This window comes from Phalangium opilio, unplaced genomic scaffold (assembly GCF_054372755.1).
Source record: "Phalangium opilio isolate 3A_F unplaced genomic scaffold, DU_Popi_V2 ptg000031l_1, whole genome shotgun sequence".
NCBI lineage: Eukaryota > Metazoa > Arthropoda > Arachnida > Opiliones > Phalangiidae > Phalangium > Phalangium opilio.
In genome coordinates this window covers 12670817-12698118 of record NW_028324158.1, presented here as the reverse complement: position 1 = coordinate 12698118, position 27302 = coordinate 12670817, and the positions used below count along the sequence as shown (strand labels likewise).

The 27302-nt window shown below is 36.0% G+C and overlaps 1 protein-coding gene and 1 long non-coding RNA gene across 10 annotated transcripts in view; one reads left to right on the top strand and one right to left on the bottom strand.

Moving 5' to 3' along the window:
- The window catches only part of LOC149690706 (uncharacterized), a 179398-nt gene that overhangs the window by 127272 nt on the left and 24824 nt on the right, over positions 1-27302 (top strand). Inside the window, exons 9-10 of one of the 2 annotated variants that reach the window (XR_016383783.1) lie at positions 26542-26832; positions 26895-27169. The exons of the other annotated variant lie outside the window; for it this stretch is intronic. This is a non-coding gene — a long non-coding RNA (uncharacterized LOC149690706). The remainder of the gene's footprint in view (positions 1-26541; positions 26833-26894; positions 27170-27302) is intronic. 2 annotated transcript variants of the gene reach the window in all.
- Positions 1-27302, bottom strand: part of dac (dachshund family transcription factor) — a 132948-nt gene that overhangs the window by 93411 nt on the left and 12235 nt on the right. The window lies entirely within an intron of this gene.

Sequence of the window (27302 nt, the reverse complement as noted above, 5' to 3'; positions counted from 1 at the left end):
TTGAAATCTAACACCTTTAGCTCGCCTTTAATATGTATCGTATCTCATAGAACTACATATACAACCTAGTATGTTTGAAAAAAAACTACAAAAAAACTAGGAGCAACTATGTTTAGTGGAGGGGAAAATGTTCAAATGATTTATCGCGTATAGGGGAAACGGAGAAAACCATCCATTTGTTTTCTGGGGGGGGACGGGGGGACGGAATAGACGAACGGACAAACCATCCATAGTCATATTACGTTCACATGTACACAGTAACAGAACTGGCCACCCTCTTCATGAGCAGTGTTTATTGCCAATTAATACTAACTTTCTAAGTTAATTTATAGTCTAGTTTGAAAAAATATTTGATTTGCCATATTAATAACAATATAATTTAACCAAGTTTCCCCCATAAGGAACAAAACACTAATAACTAATTTATGCAAAAATTAGGCATTTATGTTTGCAATGCTAGCGTGATGAAATCATAATAGCTCCTGAATCACAATTACTTTTATCGAAACATTACATACGTATAAAGCTAACCCTAACTTAATTCTATCGAGAATCATCCAATAAACGAAGAGCTAGCTATACCTTTGTTTTTATATCAAATACAATTTCAGAACTTATAAGGTACGTACATATATCGTTTAATTATATTTTGGACTCTGTTAGAAGAGAGAAGCGTATTATGTTTTGGTTGGTGTTTAAACATAAAAACAGATTAAGTTATCTTTATAAAACCGAAACCGACCAAGAGTTAGTGGCCATATTTGTTTTGGCGAAACATGACCAATAATTTGAAAAACGCACGAAAATAAATTTAAATCAAACACGAAAAGGTCATCCGTGATATTTCACCTCCGCTAATGACCAAAATATATCCATTTATCCATTATATGGGTCTAAATGTCAACAGTTTTCGAAATGGATCTTTTCTAATGACCTAGCTCACCTCCCGGCCCACTGTCGCGCGTCCGTCTAAGCTCGCAATTGCCATTAAAGTTTATTTGTTAACAAATATACAATATGCCCCCAAACATGCATACGCACTTCCACTAAAGGGGAGAAAAAAAATACCGTATTATCGCAGTCAACAAACCTCAATTCTGACCTGGGGTTGTACTAACTTGCGCTGCGGACACCAATGAATTTAGACAAATAGAAAATAGACCTATCCTAAGCCTAACTTTTCTGGTATACGGTGTTAGTTTGGTTTTACAACCTAGAGGAGAGTGTTAAGGCCTATTCAGACTTCAGTAACGTCTTCCGTTCCCTTTGGTGGCCTCGTTAATTTCGTTTCTATGACGTCAATATCAGTAAAGGTTCATTTTCTTGTTCAGACGCGAGAGCAGATGACTCAATCGATCACGTGTCAGTAAGGCATAATCGAGTGAGCTATGGCTAAAGAAAAGGCGCTAAGGAAGTGGTGCCATCTGTGTCCAAAGCAACTTCGTAATATTTTAGTTTCTAGTCTGAATGGGGCTTTAGGTTCGTCTCTAGATCATGGATCTGGTGTTTATACCTTTTCCCTAAACTAACAGTGTCTTTTATGGAGCGGGATTTTCCCCTGGTCCTGTATCCCCAACCAACCCCGCAAAAGGGCTATTACCTGCTTTGGAAGGGCCTTTCCCCCCACATCTTTCCTGACCAAGGCTTAGAATAAATAGACGAACACGGTTTTTCTCCATATAAAATGCTTTGTTCTCTAGCGAATTCGACTGAGTTGTATGTACTACTACTATATATAGTACTGTAGGTTTTATATCAGGGGGATTTAAGTTTCTACGGGGGTTTTTAGGGGGGGGGTTGGGGTACAGAACAACCTTTATAATTAACAGCTACGGGAAAGAGATACGTAACGTATCCTTCTCTGTACCAACGGATAAATTTTTATTCTCCCCCATTAAGTTTTAGTGCCGACATTTCGGGGGTATATCCCCCCGAACGGAAAATAACCAATTCGTTTCTTGCTTTATTGAAACTGGCCACACTGACTAATACCCCCTATCCTCCAGATGATATAAAACTGGTCCAAAATGATATCTTCAATTAGTTCTAATAACATTAATTATTGCTCATGGTATATACACCTAAGGTATATTTATTTTTTAAAATCAATTTAAATTAGGGGTTGTGGATGATTTAATACTTTGCAATCTTGGTAAGGGTAAATTTCCTAAGGGAAAAAGGTGCTTTTGCGGGTTTAACTAGGTTGCAATTACCTATACCCCCTTACCGGAAATAGATTTATTTCCTAGAATTTTTATATAACAAAAGGATATAATACAGTTAAATGCAATCATGGATATCGTATGTACACAACTCATCAGGCAAGGCCCAAGGCGACTCTAAATTGATAGTAGGGTGTAAATTAGGTATATCATTGAGTTCCATGTTCCCCCCCCCTTACGAAACGGGGATAAGAAAAATACATTCCGAACAGTCCTTGTCAACTCAGGACACTTGGGTAAGCAGGGCGGACGAATTCCCAACACTAAATCTCGTATAAAAGAAAGTAGTGTCGATTAAGTACGCTTGAATTTCGGTATAGTTACAGTAGGTACAAATTTCCCGGGCTCGAAAAAAACGTTTCTTTCCATCCATTTCGATTTTGTTCCCAAAAAATACCAGCGGGTAAAAAGAGCGCGAAAAAAAAGGCGGGGGTCCCTTTCGCGCGCCATAAGCCAGCAACTATTCGAAGCTTGGGCCCCGAGAATGCGCGAAAAAGTGAGAATCTAAACGCCAGAAGCAACGGAATAAATCACGCCAACGTATGTCAGAGAAATACAACCGTATATATACAAATCTTTCTTTTTTTTCTAAGGGAGGTTACCCGGAATCTATAGTGGTGCCGAAACCCGGGAACATTGTAGGCTTAGTTTTTAACCTTTTCCCGCCTTTGTTTTAAACGTACTTATTGGTACCAAATTCTATTGAAAAAAATCAATGCTCGTGCCTTTGTACTTGGTATATTTTCCACATGAAATGGTAGATAGTGTGTATAGAGGTCAAAAGGTGTATCACCACCACCTTAGGATGGATTTTTTTTTTTCCTTTTCAATTTTTAAATAATAGCCTCTAGGTTTTATACACCGTGTATTTATTTCCCGCTCCTGCTTTTACTTTCGCCTAATCAAATTTTCAAACAGTTTCCTGGTGTGAAATCCTCGGAATGGTGAAAGATACATCTGAATTTTGTATGAAATCGTTAAGCCTAATGACCCGGAATAATCCTTTTTACCTTTTTCTTAGCAATGTTTTACAGCGTTTATTTACTTCTTTCTCGATTTTTTTATCAACTTCTGTAAGTTTAATGTACTTCTACGTCTGATATTTATCAGAGTCGAAAAAGAAAACATTAGTTTTATAAATATGCAAATTATCCTGCCACCAACGAAGGGGTTTACCCCCCTAAAAAAAGAACATAACTCCAACAAGTAATTTTCTAATAACCAAAACTATTTCAGAAATTTTTTTTTCTTTTCCTTTCATCTTTACCCCGAATAAAAAATATTTAAAAATAACCAGAGATTAATAGCGAAAACATCGTAACTTATTACAGAAATATTATTAAAATTACGTGGTTTTAGCTGTAAAGTTGGTTTTTAGACGAAGTAACAATTTTTGCATAATGATACAAAGCAATCGAGCGAAACGCCGACGGACAAAATGTTTTCGAAATTAATAATACAATGAAAAAAACAAAAATGCATTGAAAAATTAGCATAGAAGATTAATAAGAAACCCTTGGTAGATTTTTACCAATGCCTTTATGGAGGAAAAACGTTGTTTCTAATGTTTTAAAAAGGGTAGGGTATATCACACCCTCGTTAAACAATAGCCTAAACCAATCAGAGCTAAGAAAAGTTAGAAAAAAACAGCCTTCTCAGAAACAATGGGTTCACTCACGTGGTAACATTTTCATTAATATACTCCTCTGGAAATATCCCCCGGTTTAACTTCATTAACTAAGTCATCGCGAACACCCACTCAAATTAATTTTTTTATCCCACTAGAATTATTAAATCCGAGCCCAAAAAGTAAATTTAAAATGTTTTTGAATTTATTTTGGGTTATTCTTAATTAGTTCGGGAAGAAAATCAAGCTAAGTCTAAACATACCGAGGCTTAAGAAGGGGATTGGTGCAATCCCAGGTGAAATATATGGAACTGTTTAACAAAAGAACTTGGTTCCCGCGGATTGGTTACGTTTCCCCTTCTCAGAATCTTTTTGTTTTATAAAACAAGCCGTGTTTTCTCATTGATAGCTTAGCTCTTATTTCGCTTTGAAAGGGGGATTTTTAATGACTTTTTATAGCCCGTCGCTATCCAAATTATTTTTGGGCCCGGTTTTCAATTGAATTCGGGATCGGAGAGGACCAACTTCTTTTGTCAAAATTAGCAAGGGGATTTTTTTTTACCCTCGCCTAGTAACACTAACTCCAAGCAGACAGATTGGGGAAAATTTGGGGGGAGAGGAGGGGAAGGAAATTTCATTTGTGTGTAAAATAATAGGCTTAAAACCACAATAGTTTCGCCGCCCTTCGTTCTTGTTTCTTTTCTATTCACAAAAGTTCATTATTTGTTACGCTGATTAAGTCGCGTTTTCATTGATAAATAATTGAATAATTTAAATTAGTTTTTTTTCTGTTGGGGGGGGGAGTTGTAGATCACGTGACATCAGATTACTTATGACTTCTTCTAATTTAATTTAAAAATATCATATGATACAAAAATAGAATGACTTTCATCATTTATCAAAGGTATTTACCACTTAAATGAATATTGATTAAGGCCTATATCATTTTAATTTTTCAAATTATATTGAATTTAATTTATTATCTACTAAATTTTTAATTTTACAAGCTATTTAATCTGAATATTAATTATATAATTAATATTACTTTGGAAAAAATATAATAATATTATAAAATACCTGGTGAACTTTTAGATTTATAAAGATATGATTAAATTTCGTAATACCATTTTTTTTTTTAATCTATCTCTATCTCCTTCTCTATTATTCTCAATCCATAATTTTATAAAGTTGACCTTATAAGGGAAGGGAACAAAAATCGTTGATAGCTATTGAATTTGAAACGAATTATTTAACGTTGAATCTTTCAATCATCGAACGCAAAAAAATAAAAATGAATTTTTTTTTCTTGTGACTCGCCCTTTCTCAAAAGACAACGCCCCAAAAAATTTTATATATCGCTATCATTTAATATTTTAAATTTATAAGTTTAACTTTTTATATTTTTTTTGTTCTAAAACAACCAAACCCACACCATTGCGATTCGATTATTATTATTATTATTATTATGAAATTGGATTTTTTATTTTTATTTTAATATATTACGATATATTTTTTAAAGGGATTGTTAAGTCTTTATTATTCCAACAAATTTAATTCATTCTCCCTTTAAATCAATTTTAATCGAACCAAAAAATAGCTTTAAATAATTTTTTCTCTGTAATATCACTTCCTGAAAGTCTCGTCAACCTGTTAGTTTTAAAGTCTTGAAGTCGATAAACGTTACAATGAAAATGAAAAATTGTTCAACTTTCTCTAAAATGAGACCCTCGGGATAAATTATTCCAATCCATAACTTTTTCATATTTTTCGTTACGGTGTTCGTTCAGTAGTTTTCCTTTCTTCTTTCCTACCCCAAATTGAATTGAATCGGAGAAAGAAAAAAAAACAGAGCAGGTTTTTGGCCTACTTTTAAGAAAACCGTAAAAACTTTCCCAAAAAACCTAAAATTGCTTTGCACCCTTCGAACTTTGAAAGAGGTCTTTTATGAATCGTCCTGTGCCCTCCAAGCCTAAATCGTTTGAAACTTTCTTATTCTTGATAAATAATGTGAATGAAACGATGAAAATATTATTCCACAAGAGGTTAAAGGTCATGGCATCATATTCCCGAAACTACTAAAATGATAATAATATTCATGGCATAAATTAATAAACTCAAAATTACATAATATCTATCAACAAAAATCATTAAAATTTGATTTTGAATAAACCAACGCAAAATAATAATAAAAAAACCACGAAAAACTAAAATCAAATTTCCAATTTCAATAGGCTTCCTCTGGATTATTCTAGAATAATAAATTCTTTGTTTCATATTCTGACAAACATCAAATAATAATAACAGCTCGTATGGTATCAACTTTTGATGTGAAACCCACGCTTAACGCGTTTATTATTGTTATTTCTCTATACCAACAACCATTTCCATCAGAGCTAAGCCTAAATAAAACAATAGTGGTTTTCAGTAACGTATGTAACACGTGACCACCACCACCACCGGAAATGGAAGTTATATATATATTTCAAACGGAAGCGGTTTTGACACGAATAGGAAACCGATATAGCGCAATTCTTTGTCTGAAAAGTGTACGGCTCCAACCGTACTATATTATTATTATATCAAAATTGGTTAAGTGCATCAGAAAAAAAGGGACTATATGGATTCATATCCTAACATATCTCACAATGTACTTCTTTGTTTTAATCTATTAGCCACGCGACCTTTGCGGTGTCCATAGAGAGATACACCGGAACAGGAAGTGTTCTTGGATACGACTTCGCTCGCTTTTGTGTCCAGTCGTTTTCATTGCAAATAATATATTGAAAATAACCGTTGCCTTTGCTGACCTTTTGTTTTATTTTTATTTTGAATCGAGGGTTAGGTAATTCAGTAGTTACATTAAAAACTAACAGAATGTTATGAAACGTAAACAGAAGTCTATAATTTCGAAGTATTTATCGCGTAGAATTACTTCCCACGATTTCAAACAAACTGTATTTTCTAGATGAATTTTTAGAATTTGAATCAGTGCACTCACGGGTCAGGGCAAATTATTCGGGCCACGAGGTAATCATAAAACTGCCCCATCTCCCCCCTTCCCTTCTCCTTTTGGGGTAATGCCCCCCCCCCCATTTTCCCCATGCAGTTTAGTATTGAGGGGGATCGGTGAAAAATAACTGAAAACAAGACGTTTAGGACCCACAATATTCCACAAAAGAAATGTGTCCGTACCGGACGTATCACAACCTACCTTCTATTGTCCAGTTTTCCCTTCCAATGGCCTAAGGGGAGGGGGATTTATTTCTTAGGGGATATGCCCCTCTATAAATCGGAGAGTACAAATGACTCCTGGATGGTATTCGAACAGAATAAGGTAATAAAGTCAAGGGCTGACTTAGTGTGTTTATATTTAGGGTTTTGCGTATGGACCCCCGGTTTATATTTAATCACAAATTGATCGCGAAAGGGTTTATGGGTTTTCGCAGATTAACACGTCACGAAATGAAATATCACTTGTTTGTCTGTCTGTTTATAAAATAAACCTGCCAATACGGATCCCTTCCTTGTATGTTTACAGTCCGTGTTACAGATTTGTACCCCGATTTCATCTACAATTGACCAACTTTAAATCGTTATAACATTTTCACATTAAAAAATACGACGAAATCACTTTAAGTCCTGATAAATAACATTGTTCTCTATTGAGTGATGCTAAATACTTAGGGTCAAAGGTCACAAGGTTAGACGAAATCGAATCGTCTAACAATGTGACCTTTGACCCTAATTATTAAATAATTTCGGACTTGGTCATTCCATTTCTCCGCTATTATAAACGATTCTAAATTATAAAGGATAATTAATGATGGCACGATTTAAAAGAAAACTAATATTACTTTAAAGGGCGGCGGAACGAATTCGGATTAATTCGTGTAGCCATGACTTTTTTGGAAGGGAAAACTCTCCCACTGTACATTGAAGTCGCGAGATAATTGATCGGGTGTTTTAAAAACGTCTGAAACGAATTAGGCGGAGTCATAAAAATCATTTTCTACTTCTTCTTTGTGGCATTCATTCGTATTACAGAAGTTAGTTTTTCCCTCCGGAGCTTGCTTGCCCTAATCGTTTAACGGCGATTACAAAAGCGTATAGCCGAGCCGAGTGTTTTTTGCCTTTGCTGGCTTCTTTCTCTTCTTTTGGGCGCTCGCTCGCTCGTTCGCTCGCGTCAGGGGAATCATTAAATTATTCAATTCCGTACACGAATCGTACATTACAATATCTACGCACTTGTCATAGATATAAAAGCGCCCGGGCCTAACTACCAATCATGCGCCAGACTAGCACGCGACATCATTCCTATAGTACTATAAAACATCCTTAAAAAACAATGAAACCAGTACCTTTCTCTTATACTAAATTTGCCCCTTCTTAGATTGCGATTTAGTATATTTTATTTCTCTAGCTCGTACGCACGAGCTTTCTCGCGCTTTCTTTTTGCAGTTACAGCCTCGTTTTCGAGTATTGGCGCCATATTTTAGCGCCAAAATGGCTTCCCACGTAGAGGACGTCGCGTGAAATCGGTCTATAGGGATAACGGTAGACACGTTCCTTTTATTCCTATAAGGCGAATGTTGGTAATAACCGTTTCGACTTTTGTATCTGGACATGTAGAAGGCTAAGCCTCGGTCGGTCCACCATCATTCTACCTATTCCCAATTGCCAACCACACCCACTATTAAAGCGCTCAAACACGAACACTGAAAGAAATATCTTCCTACCCTCGGTTCGGTTTGGTTCGTAGGTATATAAATTTCAAATTCAGATAACAAAGTATTTCCTTTTTTTGACCTTTGAATTATTCACCGTGAACTAATAATGGAACTTGGATAAAATTTTACATCTTGTACCGATAGAATATGATAAACATTCTTTCCAAGTTTCATCCAAATCCCTCGGTTCAATTCGAAGTAATTTAATTATTAGTGAACTAATGAGAACTCGACCCCGCGTTCCCTTCCTATCTTTTGGTTGCCAAAATTTATTCCTAGAAATCTATCGGGGCGCGGTCCCATTTTCATTTATATATTGTTTCAAGTGAAATCTCTATGGCAGGCTAAAACTCTATCCATGAGAGAGAAAAAAGGTGATATGTTTTCCCTTCGAACTGTTTTTTTCTGGGCCCCAAAGGATGAATTTGGTTAGATCACTTTTTCATCATCTGACGGACTATACGAGCAATTATAATCGGCGAATGGCGTAACGTTAAAAGCCCGCCAGGGGGATTAACCTGAGCTCCCAAAACAAATTGTGACACAGATAAGCGCCATCCCGGCTCTAACCCCCAAAACAATTAATAAATCAAACGTAAATTAACACTTCTCGTATCATTTACTTCCAGTTATTAACGTCTGTGTGTAAAGGGTCTAGAGAAATTTCCTGCCCATGCAGTGTACTTAGGCGTTGAATTGCATACGTCACAATTCTCGTATCATTTACTTCCAGTTATTGATGTCTAAAGGGGTTAGAGAAATTTCCTGCCCATGCAGTGTAGATAGGCGTTGAATTGCATACGTCACAAATGCCTGGCAACATTTACCGGCATGCAAATGTAAATTTTAAATTGTTAAGTCGGCAAATACCTAGTAGAGCCAACTTCCTTTTTAACCTACGTTCAATTTTACGCTTTTTTGGAAATAGTCTTGGATAAAAAAAAATATATATCAGATTTTCTTAAGTTAAGCAAACTTTACCAAGAAAGAAAAAAAACTTCTTGGATGGTGGTGCATGCAATAGTGCACCCATCGTCAAATTTGGCGCCCGAATAGATTCGCAAAATCAAACCATGCCTTCAAAAATTTTATTTCTAGCGTATGCATGATGGTATCCAATATCATTTACCTTAAGGGGGAGATCAAAAAGGTATTCAATTGGAAAATATATAAATTCGATTCCGAAACTTTTTTTTTCCTTGATTTCTTTCTTGGCGGGAAAAACTAACAGGGTCAGACATTCGTACAATAGAATCAGGGTTCCCCTAGTTTGGATTTAATATTGTGAATAGAGGCGTGCGTGGCGTAGCGGCTTCCGAGGCCGCCTGAGTTTTCGTTTTTACGTAACAGTTCATTCGGCAAAACGATTGCATTGTTATAATATATGTGTGTGTGCCCTTTCAATAGCGAAAAAAAAACGCTCGGGATTGAATTCCACCATATCACATTTATTCAATCGGTTATACCGATAGATTTTTGAAAAAAAAAAAAAATCCGAACCTCCTAGCGCATAATCGGCCATGTTATTTCTACTATTGTAAAACTTGGCAGCTTATACGGTTCCCGCTCTTTCTCTGTTTGCATTATTCAATTGAATGGAATAACGTTTCGTTTACAGTTGGAAAGGTGTTTTTTTATATTCCCCCTTATATAATTATTAAATTTAAATTATTTAGGCTTAAAAATTTTGATACACACATAAATTATAATTTATATTAAATTCTACTCCTTAATTCGAATATTTCTTGCGTAATTCTGTATAGAATAGAGTATTATATATTAAATTGTAAATAATACCGATAAATATGTCAAATACCACCTGGTGCACCGTTGTTATGATTACGTAACCGCAATTGTAATGCACAATTGAAACCTAGGTAGAATTACGACCCTAAATTTAATCTGTTTCCATGGAAACGCTCTCCTAAAATAACTTAAAAGAATGGAAGGGGGGGGGGGACAGGTTATGAATCACGTGATACGAGAAGCACGAGGCAAAGAAACTCTTACTGCATCTCGAGTATACAGGGAAGTATATCCTATACAATAAAGGTTATTAATGAAATCGGACTCGGTTAGGCTTAGTTATCCATTCCCTTTGTTCTTTTTTTTTCTTCTGTACTCAAATCCGGGGGAAAATGGCGGGAGGGGGGGTTACAGAGAGAGAGTACTGCAATTGGCCTTACTATATTTGCTCTTTGGCGTTAAATAAATCACAAGAAGTGTAAGGTAAATATGAAAGAGAGAGTAAGCTAGCTAGAGGGACCGAGGTTTAGCTAATATCGTACATTTTTGACTGCAATCGTATATCAAAGGGCTTGAAATATTTATAACTGCTAGTGACTCATAAACGATTCAGTTTCTACAATTAACAACGAACCTAAGCCTCGGCCTCCATATCTCCTCTCCCCTTACCAACCCAACCAACCTCCTACAAAGGCCCAGGCTTTTTTCCGGATGAAATTTTTGAAAGATCATATTTTATTGTTAGGATAGTTTCGCTTACTCTCTCAAGTCTCCTCTCGTTTCTAAATTGGATTTTTCCCTTTCCCTATTCAGGATTAATATATGAGGAACTTAGGAACCATGGAAGGAAGTAGGCTTACTTACTTCTATATTGTTACTTTTGTAGTGGAAGTTATTTTACTTCCGAAATGTGTCAAATTGTTTTGTTTGTTTAAATAGAGTTTAAGAAACTCCCCAAGGTTAGAGAAGGCTTAATTTTGGGATATATTGAAAACGAAAGCCCTCTTTGGCGTTGGAGTTGTAGATAGATAAACAATACAAAAGGAAATAGGAAATGAAACTAAAGAGGAGTAGGAAGTGGACGAACTGCTTGGATTAAATCCCTTCTTTCCCTTCTTTCCCCCCCCCCAAAAGCTCTCTCGAGGCACTTTAATACTTAAATTGTCGGGACCAAATCGCGGGGATGTCAATGTTTTGGCGGGAAGAGTAAAGGCGGGAAATCTATGCGCCACTCCAGTTTGCGGTAATTAATTCCTTCTCATCTCATTGTATTTTCGACCTTCTCCCCCTTCCCCTCCCTCCGGGCTCTCGTACGCCCCCAAACAGCCTTTTAATTAGTGGATGGACACCCGCTCCGACCCCCGCGACAATTCTCATTCCGATTTCCCAAGTAATTATTCAATATAGACCATTTCGATGTAAAATCGCTCGCGTCTCGCGCCCCTTTTCATTATGTTAATACAGTCAAAGCTATAGTTAACCTGGCGCGTGATTTAAATTGAAATCGTGTATATGGATTATCCATGACGTATTTCAATCGTAGTCACGAGACGAGATCCAATCGCCTTTCACGTGATTTACATTTAACGCTTATCAAAGGCGCGGGAATAACAGTTGAGTTTTACCATGAAAATGGCCTGTTGAATTTCACCCATCTCATTGTTTTCTCTTCTCTTCCCCCTCCCTCTCTCTCGCTCACTCTCCTCTTTGGGGATGGAAACTCGCTGGAATGATGACGATACAATGAGAGAGAGTTTAGGCCTAGACAACTGGACTTGTCTACCCTCGTTGGCTTTCCGGGTTACGAACGTTTTAGTATTCGTTTCACTGATATGTCGCGTTGGCAAAATTTCGCGAGTCCCGTTGGTTTAGTTGTCATTTACGTTTTGCGGACAGTTTCAGTGTAAATAGGATCGTAAGGGTTAACTTGTATTGTAGGGGGCCGCGCGCTCTCTCTGTAGGGTTCATCAACAGGTGACGTAATGTATGTTGTACGGCTTTATTATATCAACCCCCTCCTCTTCCAATTAATGTCTTACTTATTGGGTCACGTGTATTTTGACAATTATTGATTTCAATTTATAAATTAATTTCTAGATGTTAATTGAATAGAGAATTCATTTAGAGAAGGGACTACGGATCCCTCAATGATTAGCTCTTCCGTTAGACATAAAGCCATAACTCCTAAATTGGTTAGCTCCATCAGAAGCTCATAATTATAGTCTTAGAAGTATACGTAAAAGGTTTTTTCAATTACTCGTAATACTTCACAAAAAGTAAATAATAACACAGAAGTAAACAATCAAAAACGCAATAAATATCTCTCCCTGTGCAATTACATTAATTATAGCATCAACCAAGGCTTAAAATGAACAGAAAATACGTCTCGATATTAATTAAAAACTGTGGTATTAAATAACAAGAGCTTTTACAGCGAGTTAAACACGAGTACCCCAAACCCGGAGTCTCGTATCGACTAAATATATTAAAAAGTAAATCCACAGTTCCTTATCTCTGTTTAGCCCGCGCCCGGATGGTGCATGGTGCAATCGAGAGCAAATATGCATTACCGCTCTTGCTCTTTCTCTCTCTCTCTCTCTCTCTAGGTTTTTAAGTTGAAACAAAGGCTTAGGAAGCACACACGCGTTACCGGTCCCACGCTAGATATTTAAACACACACAACACATACACACACCTTTGAGATAAGCGTGGTATACAGTCAGTTAAATTAATAATAGCTAGCCAAATCGAAAAAGAGATTAGCGCCATCAGATACGCGCTTAAACACTGAGCCCGGGGTGGGGGATGAAAGGGGAGAGGAAATAATAATAATAAAAAGGCAAAAATAGTACGGCATCTCGATTGCCAGCTGCTGTGTTTTGGAATAGTTGCTAAGCCCGACTACTACTTCAGTAACTTCACGGAATGGAAAATGATTTTATTTTTTTTGGTGTATAGAGGGTGGAACACTTTTACAGGGGCCATGTTAAAACGCCTTTGATTTTGGAATATTTTGCCCCTGTAAGGTGTTTACCCTTGCCAACATATTGAGAACCATCACTTACAATATCTTTTACTAACATATCTTTATGGCGACAGGTAATAATTTCCACAGTAAGCCTTGGTCTGATGTTTAAGCCTCGTCCATCTTTCCCTTTGGTTTTGGTTTTGTTTGTTAACAGAGTGGGGGTATAGTTAATTAAAATCGAAAGGTTGGTTCTAGGAGAGGGTGGGTTAGACCATACCAGCTCTGAACAAACTCAACTACGAACACGCAACCAATTGCCACCCATGTCCTCTCTCTCTCTCTGCTTTACTTGTATTAAAATTAAAAGATTTCGCCGTATATACACGTGACCCCACGGGAAATACTGGTCTGGTGGATGGTTGTTTATTCTGCACCGACCTATGTATGTACAGTTTGCTCTGTGCATGTATGAACTTACTGTGAAAGTTCAAAAACTGTTATATTTTTTTTTTATTTATTTGATACTAAAACGGGATAGGTTTAACTTTTATCAAGGGGTCAAGGGTTTAACCGTATACTAATTAGCTAATAAAATAACAGTACCTAAGCAAACTTAAGCCTTTGCATGCACTATATAGAAACTAATAACCCAACCACATAGATCTATTGAATTTTTTTTTCTTCTGGCTGGTTGAATTCAATTTGAAATGGTACCATACGGATCGATGTTTGCTCTATTGTGTTAACCTTCTTACCCCCCCCCCTTTTAAGATTTCATCCCCTCCCTGGTGACGTCACCAACGTCTTATCCAATAGAGAGCAGTCTTGGGTATACACTTGACTCGCTCAGCGAAGCTAGTTGGAACGAAACAAAGGTTCTTGGCAAAACAGGCTAGGTTTAGGCGTATTAATACCTAATGTTAAAGATGGTAGGGAAGAAAGTAGTTGAGTACAAGAAGGGATGGTTATGGTACATCACGGAGTATGCGCGGGATTCTTTCTTAACCGTAGCAACGTCTTACAATTTTTCTTAGAATGGGGGAGGGGGATGAAATGGAAAAGGCATCTCCGGAGAGAGAGAGATGTTGGGTTCGTCCTATCCTCTTCCCGTCCGCGTCTTTGAAGCCCTCTATCGCTCTCGCTCTCTCTGGAAGACGAATGGAATTGCACGAATGAGTTTCTCCGTTTCTGCTCCGAATCCATTTCGGATGCGCGCGGCAAACGATTGCGATGCAACGAACGTTACTGAGTGTGCGCGGCAACCCAACCAACATTCCACGGAAAGCTTATAGCTAAAGTCCTCCCTAAAGTCAAAACAAACGTAGAAACATTTGGAATTCATCTCGTCTCTCATTCGTCTCTTGTCGGGATTGGGGATTTTCTCTCTCTCTTACTCTTCTCTCTCGCTCTCTCTTTCTCTCTGTGGTCCTAGATCCGATTTGACCGCGCAGGTGTAGAAAGTTCTAGAGCTCCTCTCTCACTTCTCAAACACAGCTGCAATGCGGAGAATCCCTCCTACTAAAGCTGCCCAGTTTCTATCTCTACCTATCTTGTTGTAACTACTGTTTGTTTCTTGCTTTGAATCGGCCATCCATTTGTATAATAAACCCTCCTGCACATGCGCGGAAGAGATGCTTTAATTGGAAGGTGCATTACGCGTAAAATTAAGTTTATTAAATTTGATTAACAATTACTATTAATATTTACAAAATACGCAAGAACAAATATCTATTAAGAGTCCCAAAAGGAAACAGAAAAACAATTATCATGATTTCTTACATCCGCTATTCTGAATATATATTTGACGCTAGCCTCTATTGAGTCTATTCCATAATAGAATATAATTGAAACTACAGAGAGGAAATTGTTTGAATCGGACACGATTCTGCTTGACCTTACGTTTGACCTCTTCCGGAAAAGTTGATTGTATTTTGGGCCCCGAAAATTGATTTATTAGAATGTTAGACGTATTTTGTTGGTGGCCGAATCGCGTGGGTGACCTTTAACTTTTCTCTTAAAGCTTATTTAGTAGCCTGAACTGTTAGACTGCGGCCAATAATATTACCTTTATATGATAATGATTAATTTGACTGTTCCTGAAATGACAGTTTTTCTATGATGTGATGGGCATTCAAACACACACACGATAATTGCTATATGGTTCTTTTTTGTCTAATCTTAAAGCGAATATTACGTAAGTTTATTACCTTAAGTGTATTGGTAGATACAACATATTCCTTCTTAATAAGTAAATAAATAAATAATACTAATAATTATTTTCACGTGATGTTTTTACGGAATTAGCTTGTCTCGAACAAAAATACAATAATGTTCGAATAATCTTTGTTTTTGCTTTTTCACGGAATTATGACAAACGTTTCGGCCTAAAGTGTCGTTCATCTAGAATCATATTTTTATTCCAAACCAACCAAGGTATAACCTTGACTTGTACACAATTTCTTCTTTTTATTTTAGAGTCTGCGTGTTCTTATACTAACTAGAACTAGAAAGTTATTAGAGCTCATTTAAATTCGTGAAACAATGGCCGCGCATCTGACAGAAAATGAAAAAGAAAAGTTTCCATAAAAAAATGTAAAAGTATATATTTAAGTTGAATTTTGAGGAAGAAGTCGGCCATAACATTAAATTCTTATCGACATTACGCTTTCTGGTCACGTAAAAATCTTAGACCTCGTTGCTGCCCCCCCCCTTCATTTCTACAACCATTTCCGCCCCCCCCTTCCACTGTCTTTCCATTAGATATATTCTTTTCCCATGCAAACTGGATTTAACTATAAATTTCATACCACTTTATTTTACCTGTCCTTTATCCGTAATTTTATTATAAAATATTTTAAATTGCTTCGTAAAATATTCAAATGTAATAAGACTAAAAGGATTTAAAATTTATTTTGCATTTTAGAAAAGGCCATCATTTTGAAGTACGAACGCATTTTTTACTTCAGTAAATTAACTTCTAATATCAATTAATTTAAATTAAGGAATTCCTTCATAGAAATAAACAAGAAGATGGTAGGGAATTTTCTATATTGTCTAAATCAATCAAATAAGGGGGTCAAAATAACCGTAACCCTTTTGACCCCATACATTTCAAAGTATATAGTATTTCTCTTGTTAAAAAAAGATTACTATTTATTTTCTTCGTAATTACTATCTTCGACTTCGATTTGGTGGGATGTTTAGTATACGCATGCGCCGCCGCGTGTCTGTCCGTCTATAACAACCCCTACACACCTCTCGGTACTAAATCACAGGTATTCTGCTTAGTTCTGGAGCATGTACCAGCAGCGTCTGGGCTTAAAAGAGATATAGAAAGATGAATTGGGGGAGGAGATATGCGCAATAGATCACGCTAGCTATATTGTTTCTGCAATTCGGTTCAATAGACGGACGTACAGGACGGTTCTCTGTGTTTCTACGTTCCCAAACCCGATCATTAAATAGGATTCCTAATAATAGCCCTTTACCACGTTCCTCCAATTTTAAATAAAACGTCGCGTTCGCGCTTGCTAAGGCCTGGGCCTAGTTCCTCGCATTCTCCCATGCAGTTCAAACCAGATATGAGAAATATTCATCCAATTCTTTTGTAACTTCGTAGGGACCCCGGTTTGAGGACGTGCAGGGTGTAAAGAAGTATTCGAATACCTAACCAAAATGTTATATAACCTTTTGAAAAGATTAAAAGGCAACCAAGGCTTAGGATAAACGACTATGGAAAGAAGCACGTCCCATAGATTTTTAGAGAGAATCTATTCCTAGGTTTGAAATGAAATATGGATAGATCAGGAGATGTAAGGAGGGGGATTGGGGGGGAATATTTTCCCAAGGTATCATCACACTCATTGGTGATATTTCACTAAGAGAGGCATTTCTCTTTTTCTCTCTGAAATCGCCAAATCGTGATCTACAAAAAAAATGGAAACTCATTTTGGGTTTTCGCTGTCGTATCAATTTAAGTTTCTTATTGCTTTTCTGTCAAGGTGTTATCTCGGTTTTAGGCTTAAACACGCTACACGCTTCGGTTGATTCTACAATTCAGTCACGATTGCGAGCGCTAGTACGTTTTCCTTAGGGTCAATGATGGCTATACGAGCAACCAATCAGATTGCAAAGATTTTTTTTAGCTAAAGAATATATTTCATTTCCATTTTCGTAAAATTCTATGGAAGTTAGGTGAGGGGGAGAAAAACGCACGATTCGGTTGTGTTTAAAGTGATACTAAAATGACGTACCTATAATTTAGTAGCTTAATATCATTATTAAAAAAATTAAGGTTAAATATTAATATTATTATGAACTTTACTGCTGAGCCTTTACCAGTTCAATTTATTGTTTTTAATAGAATATTCTGGTTTATTTTGAAAGGAGGAGTTAGTTTTTCCCCCCCAATATGTTATCGGAATGCATGATGTCTATCATAGGGATAGAAAAATCGTGGTTTATGGTTTTTTGTTCGGCAGGGCGTTAACCGATTTCCTTTTGGTCAGTCATTTAATACGTCTATGTTCACCATTAATAGTTTATTTTTAGATGAAAAAAACCCTCGCGCGCAAGTCAACCTTCCTTAATGAAGCTATCAAACGATACGCTTCAAATACGTCCCGAATATTTATCATTGACATTTCAGACAGACTTGATAGGTGGGATTGAATTTTGATACGCCACGTTGCCTTATACGCGTCAAGTAATACTACCCGCACCTAAATTCGTTAATTAAAATTAATCTTTAATTAGCGCCATAGTTCTTCATGAACTTCATGGACATTCAGTGAACTTTTAATATAGATTGAACTTTGAACTTAACAATTAAAATGTTTTTGGCTCTATTTTCTTGGACCCTGGGGTCATTTTAGATTTAGAGTTCCTTACTTCAAAAGATACCGAAAACTTAAATCTTATACTGCCCCAACCAAAATGGACCAAACAAAACAGAGTTGTAAAACAATAAAAAGAAAAAAGTTGAAAACATTTGGCCTCGACAAAAGTCGCACCACCACCGAGGCCCAAAAGTTTTAGTATCGTAAATATTTACGAGGAGCTGAATTGTGCGCGGCGCGCGTGTTGTGTTGTTAAAAAGATGTTGCATGACCCAAGTCAAGCGTAACATTGGTTCGTGTCCTTAGGCGACCGGCCATCTTTCTTTAAATTGTCCATGAAGGACATGCTGCTGAACAACCTCTGTCTCTCTCTATAGAGATAGCCCTCCGTAATATATTTTCCCTCGCAATTATTTTCTTGGGAGAAAAGCTTCGCGGCAAACTTGAAAAAAATTAAACGATAGGAGCTAGCTAGGTTAGAATAAAATATTTTATGTCAACTGCTCTCTGTATCTCTCTTTCATAGCCAAGGCTTAGCTGTTCTATTCGGGCTCTACGCATTGGCATTTTCAATAGAATATTTCTTTTTTAAAAGAGTTATAGGCTTACAATAACATCATGCAATAATAAAGATAGTAGGGAAAGATTTCTTTCTAGGGTTGTAAACTAATAAATTTTTAAAAGTTCTTCTCTAAAAATAGATTCTAGCTTTATTTTCTGTTAAAGGTTACGTAACCTTTTAACATGCACAGTTCAATCCATCTAGAATGGATGGTTTTATGACCCCAGGGGTGTGGCAGTAGCTGAACCTCGCGTCATCCAAGTTAAGTTTCAAACGAGTAAACTAAGACAGATAAATTCACCTATTGAAAGTCGTAAAACCATAAAAAACAGTTTCCGATAAATTTCTTTGTGAAAACGAAATCTCAAGAAATTTATAAAAATGACGCTAATAATTTTATTTTTAAAATAAAGCTCTGATATTATATCATACCTATCATATTCTTGTTGTTATAAATTAAATAACCAATTAAAAATCTGTCCCAGTATAAAAAAAAAACCATCATCCTTTTGGATGTGAAGTAACCTGATATTTTTCTAACAAAAACCCTTTCGCAAAGAAAAAAATTATATATTAAAAATTAAAAACCATCTCTGACTAGAGCGATGAGATGCAGGGACGTAAATTCGATAGGCCATTTAATACAATACCCACTGAAATTCGGGGGGGGGGGGGGTGAGAAAGACAAAGGGATGGACCCCTAATCTTCACTCCTGACTAAGCTTTGACATCTTTTCTCCTTACGTAACTTGTCATTGAAACCAAGGCCTAGAAACCCTTTACAACTTCGATACAGTTATGACAAATTATATGGTGTCTGTATTAATAAGAAATTCAACATCTCTCTTTCTCTATCTCTTTAAAAAAAATGGATAGGGAGATGTGCTAATAACTGGAGAGACTTTTTCTAATTAAAAAATATGGCTGGGGTGGGAGGAGGTTAGTACTAAGGGGTTAGCCCCCCGTCTATAAATAATGAATTCAACTCGCAAGTACTTTTGCAAGAGATATCGGGTAACGAACCCCTCGAATTGGTAAAAAAAAGTGAAAGGATATTTTCAACTACTGTTGTTTTGTATAATATTTAGCATTAGATTTGATCAAAAAATTCAACTAACTACAATCTTTACGTGAATAAAAACCGGTTTTTTTCTTTAAACATCGAATTCTTGAAACCAATATATTAAGACAATGACCCTGCCTTTTTATTTATTTTTTTCTTTTAAAAAAGGGGCGCGATAGGTTTTTATTTCTAAATTATCTTTCGTAACCCTTTCCTAAAAACACTTATTATTTATCAAAGTTAAAACACCCTGAATTTATTTGAATTGACAGGGCAACTATTTTGATATGTCAATTCGATCATTTAATGTTAAAGTGTTAGTGACATAATTTTCGTCATCCACAAACTTAATATGCGAAAAAAATGCTTGAAAAATCTAGTTTATTATGATATGTTTACTTTTTTATTTGGTTTCGTAGCAATTTAGAAAATTGCAATCCAAGTATTGTGTTTGGAAAAGGCTTAGTTAAAATTTTGTTTCGTTTGATGACGTAGTAAGGAGAAATTTTCTCTCTAGATATCGCTCACGTGACGCCTGTTAGTGTCGCCGCGCCTTGTTAAGCCTATTTTATTCAGATTCGCGCGGTATTAGTAGACTCGGGAGTCTCGTGCGCTCGCGCTTGGCTTTCCCGCGAGATGCCGTGAGTGACGTATCAAGGAGAAAAACCCGCCAAAAATCTTCTCCGCAAATTTGCTTTTGCCCCCAAATTTCAAATGTTTGAAGTGTTTTTTTCTGTATTTTCCCTCAAATTTAAATATTTATCAAGCATATTTTTGGAATCAGAAGAGTTTAAACTCTCAAAAAAGTAAGGTTTTCTTTAGATTTGAGATAATTTTTAAATCACGTCGCTATTCCTTTAAGTTCTTAATTTAATCGCGATTAGAAAAAAAAGCATAACATACCTAAAGGGCAATTATAATAATTTATATTCGTAGCTCGTAAATACGGCATTTATTTTCTATAATTATGCCGAATAATTAAAAATCGTATATAATTAAAATTTTGATATATTTTTTTCTTTAAAAAACCACTTCCATGGCTGCAGTTGATATAATTTTAATATTATTTTTCATGTCGTAAAAACTAATGTAATTGTATAAATTTATTATCATTATTAATTCCTTCTTGCTACTATCCAATTAGCGTTGAAGTTAATTTCCATAATTTTATATCACGTTTAGTATATTTTTTTTTTCAAAAATATATTTTATCGAATGCATTCATCATATGTCGAGATTTATTTTATATCAAGGCGTGGAGGTTTGGGATTTACTCTGGAGGGGTTGGATAGCTGTATCCTTTTTAAAAATTATGGTATATATAACGCGTTTAAATAAATGCAAGTGACCGACCCCTCAATACGCCTAAGGTATAATACGATCCGACTCTGTATCTATAATAATTTTAGCCCTGGGGGTGGGAGCTGTGTCTTAATGATATCTGTTAGAATCGGCGCGCATACAGCTAATTGGCACTTTTTTTCGGCCCCTTAATACATTTGGCTCTTGAATACAAATGTACGAAAGTATATTTGATTCGCTGTGAAGAAGCCAAATTACTTTTGGGGGGTTGATTTAATTGGTGTAACGCGATACTCTAAACTCATTATGGCCCTGCAATGGGTGTCGTCCCCGAGATCGTGTTGGATGAAGGAATCACGTGGTATCGTTTATTACACACCTATAGGCTTAATTTCATTCAAATTAGATGAAATAAGTTTCGTGGCAATTGTTATCTATTGTTTTTGACTTTAAAAGTGAAGTTCACGTCAGGTGGTTCAATTTAGACACGTTGTTTATTTTAGTTCCGATTCTGTCTTTGTTAACCTTTATTAACCCTAACCAAATACTTAAAATATTTGATATCAAAACATTAATTCAAATTTTCTTACACTACAAAAAATTCCAGAAATTAAAGAAAAAATTCCTTCAAATTTTATACTCTTAATTCAGTTTCGGGGTAAAATAACTAACCGTTTTTATGTGAGTCAGGGTAAATTACCCCGTGGGGTTTGTACCCCACAGGTGTGTCTATCTTTTAAGTACAATACTTGGGCTAGATTTCTTTCACCCTTATAATTGAAAGAAACCATGTGGAAATATTTATTCAAAACACTTTAATTGCTATCTCCGTACCTTTCCTCTATGTCCTCGGTAATCTCACTCTTTTTTGTGTCATTTTTTCCCCGTTTTCCTTTTGTGATTCAGATTGTAACCCTAAAGAATTTGTTTAATTTTTTTATAGGGGGTTCACAGTTTATGGGGAAGATTTTTTTTTAAACAGGAAACCCCGTCTCCCTATTTAATTTTTTTTATATACAGGACAGGAATTTAAATATGAATACACCGAAATATTTTCTCTTAGTTTGGGGGTAAAGTGATTTTTGTGTACTGTGAATCGGAACGCCTAATTGTCGCAAAGGCTTATTGCAATTATGGGTGTAAGAAAATAAATACATTTTTAATTATTATTTTCTGGCCTATGTGTTGAGCTGCTAGTAGATAAGTATATAAGATATATTCCATAAGTATGACACTTCTTAATGCTAGAGACTTACTGAGAGCTAGTTCGAGACCATACACTCGGTTTTGAAGTCCCATCTTCCTATTTAGTCTGTACTAAGCCTTTGACAGCGCCTCACCAGGGGTCTCTTTACCTTGAATCTCAGACCTACGTCACTTCATGACAGTCTCTCAGTAAGCAGTAAACTTATGGAGTATATCGTATTATTAAGTATGGGCCGAGGCTTAGTCACTGCGCCACGTGGTCGCAAACACTACAGTGCCTCAAGTACTTAACTTAGTTGGCCCTACCTTGGTGAATATCATTTCCTGCAAAGGATGTATTTAATTATAATTACAATCAATATAAAATTAGATAATTCTTAACCCTTGGCGCCATCAGCTATATAATTCATTAATTTTCCAAAAAATAAATAAAAATAAAATAAATAACATATTTAATATCGTTATTTATAAATTTTTTAATTGGCATTTTGCGGCACGATTTAAAAGAATCAAAATTTTTTTTTGGGGAATCGTTTAAGAGAGGATAAAAGCTGTATTTGAGATATTATGACTTAGGGGCATTTGTTTCCTGCCATTTTCTTTGGCAGCCACCAGAAATTAGTACCAGTTTTTTTTTTAGTCTGGTTTCTGCCGTATGTTTGGCCCTGGTCCTCTCTCTCTCACACACACACACATAATATTAATCGTCTGTTAAAACCGGAATAATACAGCGAGGCCAACTAGAGACGTATAGAAGAAAACAGCACCGTTGATTAACGTTGATTTATAACTAAAGTACGCGTTTCGACGACGGTTTTTTTTTCGGAAGCTATTTAAACTCAAAATTTATTGTTGTTCAATTACACTACGCATCTTTCCTTTCCTACGAGGTTTTACATTGTATATTAATACGCCACGACTCTAAACAGGTCCTAAGTTTAAGACTAGAAGACTGTAGCTAGGTAACCTGACCTCCAATTGACCCTAACATAACCTAACCTTACATAACCTAGCTCTAAACATCTGAAAAAGTCTCTTATCTTCTTATCCCTACTTGAATTACTTCAATTTATAAACTTTTACAATTGGTTAGTCAAACGTGACGTCATCTCTAGCTTTGATAATGCATGGCCCTTAATTAAAATTATGTCTACTCGTAATTTAAAATCATCGTTGAGTGAATTCGAACAAGGGGTCTGTAAGTTAAAAATTAATCTCAGAAACATAAAAAATAGAGAAATCATGTCGTAAAATCAGACTCCTGATGGAGCAGATGTTTAAATTTTAACCTTATACTAAAACAAATCGTCTTTGTAGTGAGTGATACAGAGGAGCATTTGGTTTTCCGGTAGTATTTGTAGTCACGTGACATTTAAGACTACAACCTTTATCGTTAAAACCCAACGAATCTTTCCGTATATTTATACCATCCCCCCATCCCTTTTACAACGTTTGATTAATTGAAATATCACGAAGCAAAAAAGTGTGGGGGTACATACATTGGAAGAAATAGGGTTTTTTGGCTGACATGAAAAGCTTTAACGCGGTACGCCTATGGTAATGACGGTACCGGGGGTGGGGATTCTACCTATAATTAACTTTAATGCGAATTCTAAAAAATTAGTCGATGATTATTTCGTCTCCGCGTAATTATTTCAAAGGATTTCTTAGTATTTTAGACGCCATTCAAAATGGGATAGGCCAATTCACGAAGCAAATATAACCGTCACGTTAAGATGCCAATGTATAGATAGTTTGCACTCTCTTGTTTCTCTCAGCATTAACTTCAATGAAGTGTTGTCAGACCCTTGGTATAGCAAATTCGGTCATATTAGTCAAGAACTGGTTCAAACTGAACTGCTAACCTTTCACTATGCATTCTCCCGTCTTATCAAAGGTCTGGCAACACTGAGGGAACGGCACAAAATACATTTAGTGAAAACTTTGGGCGGTTTCACGTATTTCACTTAAAATTGTTTGTAAAATTAGGATAATTCTATAATATTTATTTTTTTTATTATTATTGGGATTTCGTTTGTAGGTTTAATTGTTTCGTTGGTTTTTGGGCTAGTATAACGCGCTTACGTTTTCGCGTTCCATTTTGGGTCCTTCTTTTATAGGCCTATTTTAAGGGTTAAGTAAATCTAATTATTTAAAATGATTGATTATTTCCGTTTTTGAATTAGGAGGGTCCCGGGGTCTTTTGAAGTAAGAACTATACATGTATATTAAGATTGGACATTTTTGAGGTTAAATGTTAAGTCTTTTTTTGACGCCGACTCAAAACAAACACTTGAGAAGAGTTCTAATCTAGAAACGTAAAAGTTTGCAAAAGACCAAAATTGCAGGCTTTAAACTACTTTACTTTCTGTAGCCTAGAACAATAAATTTCTTATGTTAATAAGAACTGGAAGCTGATTGGTTTAGACAATATATATATGTATGTATGTATAATAAAGGGGGCCATATGGTGCATGCTAGCTAGTCCTTGAACGAAATAAAAAAATACGAAGTAACTTCAAAACATTTTTTTTTTTGCAAAGCGCGAGTAAAATTTGTCTTACGTTTCTTTGGCTAGACGGGGAATTCTTAATTACCATTTTGTACGGGATCCTCTTATTAGGCTCCACCCTCTTCCGTTTTAAAGGGAGATGATTGGTTGGAATTATAATGACGCCGCTCAAACTTATTCACCGTTAATTATGTCTGACTTCGAAATACAGACTATATAGATAAAAGGTCCGGAATTCGAAATAATGACAATATGGTCTTAATATTTAAAAAAATAAATAAATAAATAAATAAAATAAAACCATTCGGCGCCTAATTTCTTTGCGACTTCGTTACTTTATTAATTACGATAAATTTAAATTTTATCTTAACTACATATCTATTCAATCCTGAAATATAAACATACCTGCATGTAGCTTAGCTTGCCAATTAAAAAGATACATTTTCTTTAATCAAAATAATATTTTATCATAAAAAAAAAGAAGAAAAACGAAATCAAAGTGTATACAGCCAAGGCTATCCCATATTTTTGGAAGGAAAATAAATTGGAAACCTAATACAATCAGTTCAGTTCACACTAGAGTATGGAAACTTGTTACGTAATGTATAGCTAAGCCTAAACCATGACAATCTTAGGCTTCCTTTTCTTTCCCTTTTATAAAAATCTAGGGATCGTGCAATTTTCCCAAACCCTTAAAAAAAATACAGAGGAACCGCTCCGATCTTTAATTAAAAGAAGCTCATTTATTTCAGCAGTTTATAATGGATTTCTGATCCAACCTCTATATCATCCCTCCTTGTATTATTTTAAATTGAAACAATGAAGAATGAAGGCGTGACACGTGAGATACGAGATGGAGGGATTAGCCCTTGATCACTTGGAGTCGTATATTAGTTCTAAAGGATGGGAGGAAGTTAGGGGGTAAAGACCGAGAACTTTTCGTAAATAGCGGATCATCCATAACCAAAGCTATCTTTGCGAGAACAGATTCTCTTTCCTCTTCATCTTCTTCTTAAAAATCATCCCGCAGCATCTTCCAGTTAATAAAGGACTTATTGGGGAAGGTGGGGAGAAGGGTTGAAGAAGAGATACATGGTTCTAGGTGATTGTACTTCTCTCTCTCTCTCTCTCTCTCTAGCCCCATTCATAGCTTCAATTTAGTTGAACACTAGAACTCTGTTTCGTTAATATTTCAACTTTGAGCTGAGAACGCTTCGCTGATTGAAACGAATGGGGGTTTGCCTTTCGGTACTGGTTTAATCTCCCGGTTGAAAAAAATTAAAAAGATGTAGCCTGGGTCTGAAGGATTAAAGGTCCTAAGCAAGTTTTAATTAGCGCCGCCTGCTGGAATGAAACGTTGGGGCCTTTCCTTATGGGGTTTTACCCCTTGTCCCCCCTTCGTCACGGTACGGTAACGGTACTGTAAGGCAAATTACGAACCTGGAAAACCATCTTTTAGAATTTAGAAGAAAGATGATCAGGTTGTAAACCGTTGGGGGACGGGGGGATGGGGAATTATTGGGGGGGATTCACTTCATCCTGAAGAAAAATTGCTTTTATTTGAATTTAAGACTTGGGTTCCTTAAAAAAAAAATAAGGCGTGAATATATTTCAATATTCATTGGAAGAATTAGGATTTATGAATTAAGTCTTGAGTTTTTTGCTAAAATTATCAATACTCATTGATTAAATTTGATAAATTCATAAATATATATATATATTGTTAAGTCCAATTAAGCTAATCCATGTATTATTATATTATTCTTAGATGATATGTTGGAATTTGAAGACGAGATGACTGCAATATAGTGTCGAGAAAAGGGACAACGCCTAGAGCTTTGTCTAACAGCTTGAGAAAAATCACTAGCCGCTCTTTCATAGTGGTCGGGTTATAAATACTCTCTCTCACCATCCTTTTCCTCGGAAGACTAATGCCATCGGAATAGGAAAGCGCCACCCCGCGGTGTCCACCGGAAAGAATAATGAGGCAATTACCTCCGCTAAATGGCCGCCGACAAAAGATATTCCAAGCTAAAGACTACTTACGTACCCACATTAGGTAAGAACATACCGGATTTTTTTATATATATATAGATATAAATTCAAAGTTATTTTTGAAAGGGCTGGTGCTGGTACACCTCTTCCGGTATATACGTACGTTACTGGTAAAGCGACTGACTAGTCACTAAGTGGTCGCTCTGATGTAATTGAAAAGAGATGGCCGGGCGTACACACCCCATTTTTAAAACCTTACACACAGGCATACATAAATCGATAAAATAGTCAGTGGATTTAATGAAACTCTATGGACTTAACCTAGCTAGCTCTTTCAACCCGATTTACCAGTGCACACGTGGTTCATTTGACCCGCTCGCGCTTTCTGGAACTGTTCCTCGGTAAGTATACGCGGCACGAGGTGCAAACCAAAAATGCACCCGAAATTATTTCCTAGGTATTCATTTGTAAGTAATGGTTGAATTATCCTTATGGATTGATGGTTAGCCTCTCGTTGAGCACTATGAAACAGGG